The sequence below is a fragment of the Antechinus flavipes genome, chromosome 3 (genome assembly GCF_016432865.1).
Source record: "Antechinus flavipes isolate AdamAnt ecotype Samford, QLD, Australia chromosome 3, AdamAnt_v2, whole genome shotgun sequence".
Classification (NCBI taxonomy): domain Eukaryota; kingdom Metazoa; phylum Chordata; class Mammalia; order Dasyuromorphia; family Dasyuridae; genus Antechinus; species Antechinus flavipes.
In genome coordinates, this window is record NC_067400.1 from 51,937,278 (window position 1) to 51,943,487 (window position 6,210).

The following is a 6,210-nucleotide window of genomic DNA, read 5'->3' on the forward strand; positions in this document are numbered from 1 at the left end:
GGTTTCATAACTGAATGTGGGGGGTCGTGACAAATTTGGGAACAGTAAAAGGTATCAAATATTCCAACAAGATTTAATTCTTTGTGTAAAAATAAACAAGCACATCCATCTCATTAGTATGCAAATTTTCTTTCATCTTTAATAAATGGTAAAATTATATGCATACCTAAAAATTGCTTTAAAATACATTTCTTTATGATTTATTATCAACAAATATTTGATTTATATATAAATATCTACTTGGAGTAGCATAAAAAATTCTTGGCTGAGAAGATTGTGATATATTGGATAACTTGCCATCTAAGAGAGGGGATGGAAGGAAGGGAGAAGAAAAATTTGGGACACAAGATTTTGTGAGGGTGAATGTTGAAAATTATCTATGCATAAGTTTTGAAAATAAAAATCTCTAACTGTATTAACAATAAAAAAAAGAAAGAAAAGAGATTGTGAGTAAAAAAAAGTTTAAGAAGTCCGGATATATAATGTTGGTAAATAACTCTACTTGCTTCTGTTGGAATCTACCAAACGATACAGCAATTGATTTAAAAGTTAATTTACACTAGTCTTTGGGGTTACCAGCTATTCCTATTGACCTGGTCTCTGTTCTCAGTTCTTTTCATAGAAACCTTCATAGAACTTGAAGAAAATTAGGAATGATCTCCTCTCATGCTATATACCCAGAAACAGAAATTCATAAGCAAAGTGACTTCCCAAAATGGCATAGCGAGTTAGTGGAAGACCTGGGATTCCTGATTCTCTGGCCAAAATGGTTTTTTCCTAGGAGGATTAGGGTGGGATCAGAAGTATTTATGAACCTGAGGTCCATGAAGTTTTTTTAAAAAGTATTTTGACAAAAAAAAAAGTATTTTGATAACGGTATTTCAATATAATTGGCTTCCTTTGTAATATTAAATATTTTATTGTATTCATTTAAATACATAATTCTGGGAAGCATTTCATAAGCTTCATCACACTGCCAAAAGGGTTGTTGGCAAAAAAATAAACAAAAAACACATTTTAAAAATCCTAGATTATAGAGTGGCCTAGAAAATTCTGGTAATACAGGATATAGGAACCAGTCTGAGAGATTAGCCCCATCCATGTTCTCTGTCCCTGTGTCCTAGGCCACCATTACATCTAGACATTTTCTAGAGCTTATAGTTTTAGTCTTTCTGGTCCCCTGAGAATTTTGCAATTTCTTCTCTCTTCCCTTCTCTCTGAATCCCTTGTGAATCCTTGAATATATACTAATACAGCTGCTCATATTTGAGATGCTGTGGGCCTCCAATGCTATTGTATATTCCTTGAAATCTTACTATGTGCAAGAAGATTAAAAGGTGCTGGAAGCAAATGAAAACAAGGCCTTAATGTCCAAACGGCATTTGTCTAATCAGTAATGGCCCAAAGATTCTGCCACAAAAAACCACGAGACAAGTTTTACTCATTTGAACACAGCCCTTACACATATCCCTCTCTCCAAAACCACAGATTTACAAATCTGATAAAATTTGGGATTTATTTTACAAAAAAGGATTCATCTGGTGCCATAACTAGGGTAGACAGCCAGTACTTTGCTCCAGAGGAGCTGAAATTTACAAGATACTGACAATACTTGTATTCCTTCAGAGAATAAAAACGACTAAGCTTAGCACCTAGTTAGCAAGAATAATTAGTTAACATAGGAAGCTACCAGATGGCTCACTGCCTCTTGCCCACCTTTAAAAAAAAAAAAAAAAAGTTTATTTGAGGGCATACTTCATGCAGTTAGGCAGAAATAAATTTTTTGTATATCTTGTCTTGGACATTAAAATATATTTATGGTTGTGGTAGAGGAATTGGTATTAGTTTTTTGCAAATGTTCTGCTCTTCTAAGACACTTAAAATAGTATTCGGTTTGATCAGAAAAAAAAAAAGGAAGGAAAAAGAAATTAAAGGAGAAGAAAGGAAAGGAGAGAAGAGGAAAGGAAAGGAAAGCGGAATGGGAATGGGAAAAGAAAGAGAAAAGGGAAGGGAAGCAAGGGATGGGAAGGGAAGGGAAAATGGAAGGAAAGAAAATTGACATTTCTGTTTTCAGAACCACATCTGTTATGTAAAATGAGGTGAACCTGTAGCTGGTTGAGATTTTTCTCTAAATCTGCCAATACAACAATGGTACTTTCCGGGCAACAACTTGGGGGAGAGGAGAATGCTCAGTAAAGATGATCAGAAAACTTTATTTAGGGTAGTTCCTTTGTGTTTGTATACAAGTTAAAAATGTTTTTACTCTTGTTTTTCTGAGAAATTTATTTCCTTGCACAGGAGCTTCCAGCTAACTGTCATCATCCAGACATTGGTGAAGTAGAAAACATTCTAGATTTGGGCTCAGATGACGTGGACTCAGACAGAACTGGTTCTCTCACTGAACTGCTGCGTGACCTTCAACATATGGTAGGATTTTAGACCTAAAATAGCGAATTTCAGGTACCGTGTGATCCAATCTCCTCATTTTAAGGATAAGGAAATGGAGGCCTAGAGAGATCAATGAATTCCCCCAGTTTCACACAGGATAGCAGAGCCAGGATTGAACTCATCTTTTGATTCCAAACACCGGGCCTTTCCCCCATATCTCGGCCTCAGTTATCTCATCTATAAAATGGGAGTTAGGGTACGTGGATTACCGACCTCCCAAGATTATTGTGAATATTAAAGCAAGATGATGGGGAGTGTTTTGTCACCAAAAATCATCATATAAACATAAGCAGAGTTTCCAAAACCATAGGCAAAATGAAGACCGAAGGTTTGCGGAGAACTAAAGTTTTAGGAAAGAAAACAGACTACGCGGAAAAGACAAGACACGATCTGCGGGATTCTGGCATCTGCTCTTATGCCAGATGTGAGGGCATAAGCGGGAATAAAAATAATCCTTCTATAAATAGGACACTGGACAGTGGAAGTGTCAGTAATCAGGTTAGCAAAACCGGGACTACGTTTCCGCAATCTGCCAATCCGGCCTGGGCCCTGGCAGTTCCATGCCCGGGCTGTGGTCTTCCTTTGCCTGCTGCTCCAGGTGGGCAAGAGCCATGTTAGAGACAGAGGGCACCGGCTAGCAACAGAGTTTGTTTGGAAGTGGGAACTCTTAGTTCGTGACCTAGGAAGTAAACTCTCCCCAAGTCTCCGAAGACAGGCACCGGTCCAATGGTCCGAGCCCAGGCTGGGGGACCAGAGAAGGGGAGCGGAGGAGAGAGAGCCTGGTCGCTGCAGCCCTGGCACCTTGGATCCTGGAGGGTGCCGGCCCCCTGCTGCAGGCCGGGAGCCTCGGCTGGCATTGCGGTCTGGGTGGCTGCCTCTGTGGTTGTGCCCAGTCCAGGCCCTGCTGGCACTCCTGCCTCTCCCTGCCCCTGCCTGCATTCCAGTGACAGCCAGTGCCAGGCACCCAGCCTCCCCGGGCCTTGAAATCAATCCTGACGGCTCTCTCTCCCTCTCTCCACTGGGGGGAAACGGTCCCTCGCTTGCCCTTGTGCAGCTGCTGACCGGTGGCTCTGGGAGGGGGCCCTGGGCTAGCTGAGGGGGAAGGTGCAAGGGGTCGCCCCGCCACACTTACTCTCTGTGCAGACTCCTCTGCCGCCCGCTCCCCCGGGCTCAGGGCTCAGGAGCGCTGCCTGCTTTTACCTCTCTCTCTCCCTCTGTCTCTCTGTCTCTCTCTGTCTCTTGGGCTCCTTCAGCTGCTGCCCGGACCAGCTCCAGATATTTGCCCGCTGATGTCACCACTCTGACTTCCTGCATTGCTGATGTTCAGTAAAGTTGGGGCGCTACAGCCCAGCCTGCCTTCCACCAGGGGCTTAAAAAAAAAAAAAGCTGGGAGGGGAGGAGGAGGAAGAGGAGGAGGAGGAGGACGACGACGACGAGGAGGAGGAAGAGGAGGAGGAGGAGGAGGAGGAGATGGGCAGGGGGGAGGAGAGCAGAGGGGAGGGCAGGGCACGAGAGGCGTTTACCTTACTTTGAGATTTACTGCAGCTGCTACTCCCATCCCCCCCAGTCCAATTTCCTGGCTGCTGGGGAGAGGCTGGTGGACGGAGCAAGCTCGGATGACGTCAGGGGCAGAAGCTCACAGTATCTGACTCAGCAGCCGCCGCGGCAGCAACAGCGGCCTTGGTTACAAAGCTGGCCCGCTACGGGGCTGGGGACAAAAAGAGCCTTTGAGGGCCTCCCCTTGACCCCCACCCCCACGCCTGGCCTTGTCCTCCGGGGGGTGTTGGGAGCTGGAACACCCTGAGAAAATTCCTTCGGGTCCTCCCAGGCCGGCCTCCGCCTCGGCGCTGGCTGCAAGGGCGCCCGGGATGGGGCCGATCGGCCTGGCGCAGGGGGGCCTCCCGCTGGACTTTTATCAATTTGAATCCCAACTTGGAGTGACCAATTGGGTGATCTTGGAAAGCCGTGAACTTCCTCCGGCCTCTTCATATGTAAAATGAGAGAATTCTATTAGAAGGCCGCCCGGCCCTGGCTGGCCCTCCCATCAGCCAGTGAGCACTTAGTTATTAAGCACCTACTGTGTGCCTCCACGCTGGGCCGAGCACTTTTGTAAAATGAACTAAATGTTCAAGGGCCGTGGCTGGAGGACTTCCTGGATTTGCCATCTTTTCTGTCCCTTTAGTGAACGGCCATTTGAACTCATGGGACGGTCGCGGAGACACGTGCTCCCATACACTTAGAAAATGCACGTACACCAGCGTGAAAATTGTGGAAATACATAGAGAAGAATTGCACATGTTTAACATATATTGGATTACTTGCCCTCTAGGGGAGGGGGTGGAGGAAGGGAGGGAAAAATTTGGAACACAAGGTTTTTCTGGGGTGAATGTTAAAAATTATCCATGCATATATTTGAAAAAAAAAAACTTTAATTAAAAAGAAAGAAAGACAATGCACGCATACATACAGATGCACACACAAAGAAAGTGACTAAAATGGCAAGAGGACTTCCTGGATTTGCCATCTTTTCTGTCCTTTTAGTGTACAGCCAGTTAAACTCATGGGATTGTTGTGGAGACACGTGCTCCCATAAACTTAGAAAATGCACGTACACCAGCGTGGTTAATTGTGGAAATTCATAGAGAAGAATTGCACATGTTTAACTTATATTGGATTACTTGCCCTCTAGGGGAGGGGATGGGGGGAAGGGAGGGAAAAATTTGGAACACAAGGTTTTTCAAAGGTGAATGTTGAAAATTATCCATGCATATGTTTTGAAAATAAAAAGCTTTAGTAAAAAAAAAAAAAATGAAAGAAAATAAAATGCACGCATACATACACATGCACACACAAAAAAAGAGACTGTAAAATGGCAAGAGGACTTCTGGATTTACCATCCTTTCTGTCCTTTTAGTGGACGTTCAGTTGAACTTATGGAGCTGTTGTAGAGATACGTGCTCACATAAACTTAGAAAATGCATGCAGACCAGGATGATAATTGTGGAAATGTGTATAGAAGAATTGCACAGGTTTAACATATATTGGATTAGTTGCCTTCTAGAGGCAGGGGTGAGGTGAAGGGAGGGAGAAAAATTTGAAACAAGATTTCGCAAGGGTGAATGTTGAAAATTATTCATGTATATGTTTTGAAAATAAAAAGCTTTTGTAAAAAAAAAAAAAAAGAAAGAAAATGCATACATACATATACATGTACACACAAAGAAAATGACTATAAAAGTATGGTTTCGGGCTCTTTAGAGGAGACTAGCAGAGGATTTATGCCTGGTCAGGGCTACGTTGGTGTTTTTCCGAATAGTAACATGTGGGTAGTTTCCAGTTGCACCTATATGAGGGGCCAGCCATGAACCACTTCACTGGGCCTCTCTCTTCACATTAGTCAAACTTTCCACCTGCAATGGCAGCCGAGGGAGGTACCTCGGCCTTTCCACTGGGAATCAAGCCAGTTGCTACTCAGAGGAATTGCTTTCATTCCATGGAGACTTTGTCCTTGATGTCATTGGGACTCTACAGCCAGAAGAGCAGGCTGGAAACCAATTTCTCTCTCTCTCTCTCTCTCTTTCTCTCTCTCTCTCTCTCTCTCTCTCTCTCTCTCTCTCTCTCTCTCTCTCTCTCTCTCTCTCTCTGTCACCGTCTCTATTATTTTTCATTACAAATAAATTTATTTTACTAAAAAAAAAATAACTTGTGATCATCAAACCTATTCTGATCATTATAATTTCTTCCCATCTCATTATTTATCCA

At 43.5% G+C, this 6,210-nt stretch overlaps 1 protein-coding gene across 4 annotated transcripts in view; it reads right to left on the minus strand.

Annotated features, from left to right (window-relative positions):
- ZBTB38 (zinc finger and BTB domain containing 38) overlaps window positions 1-3,873 on the minus strand; it is an 89,045-nt gene extending 85,172 nt beyond the window's left edge. For all 4 annotated transcript variants that reach the window (XM_051983366.1, XM_051983363.1, XM_051983365.1 and 1 more), the window contains exon 1: window positions 3,581-3,873. The gene's annotated coding sequence lies outside the window, so the exon portion shown is untranslated. The remainder of the gene's footprint in view (window positions 1-3,580) is intronic.
- Between the last annotated feature and the right edge of the window lie 2,337 nt (window positions 3,874-6,210).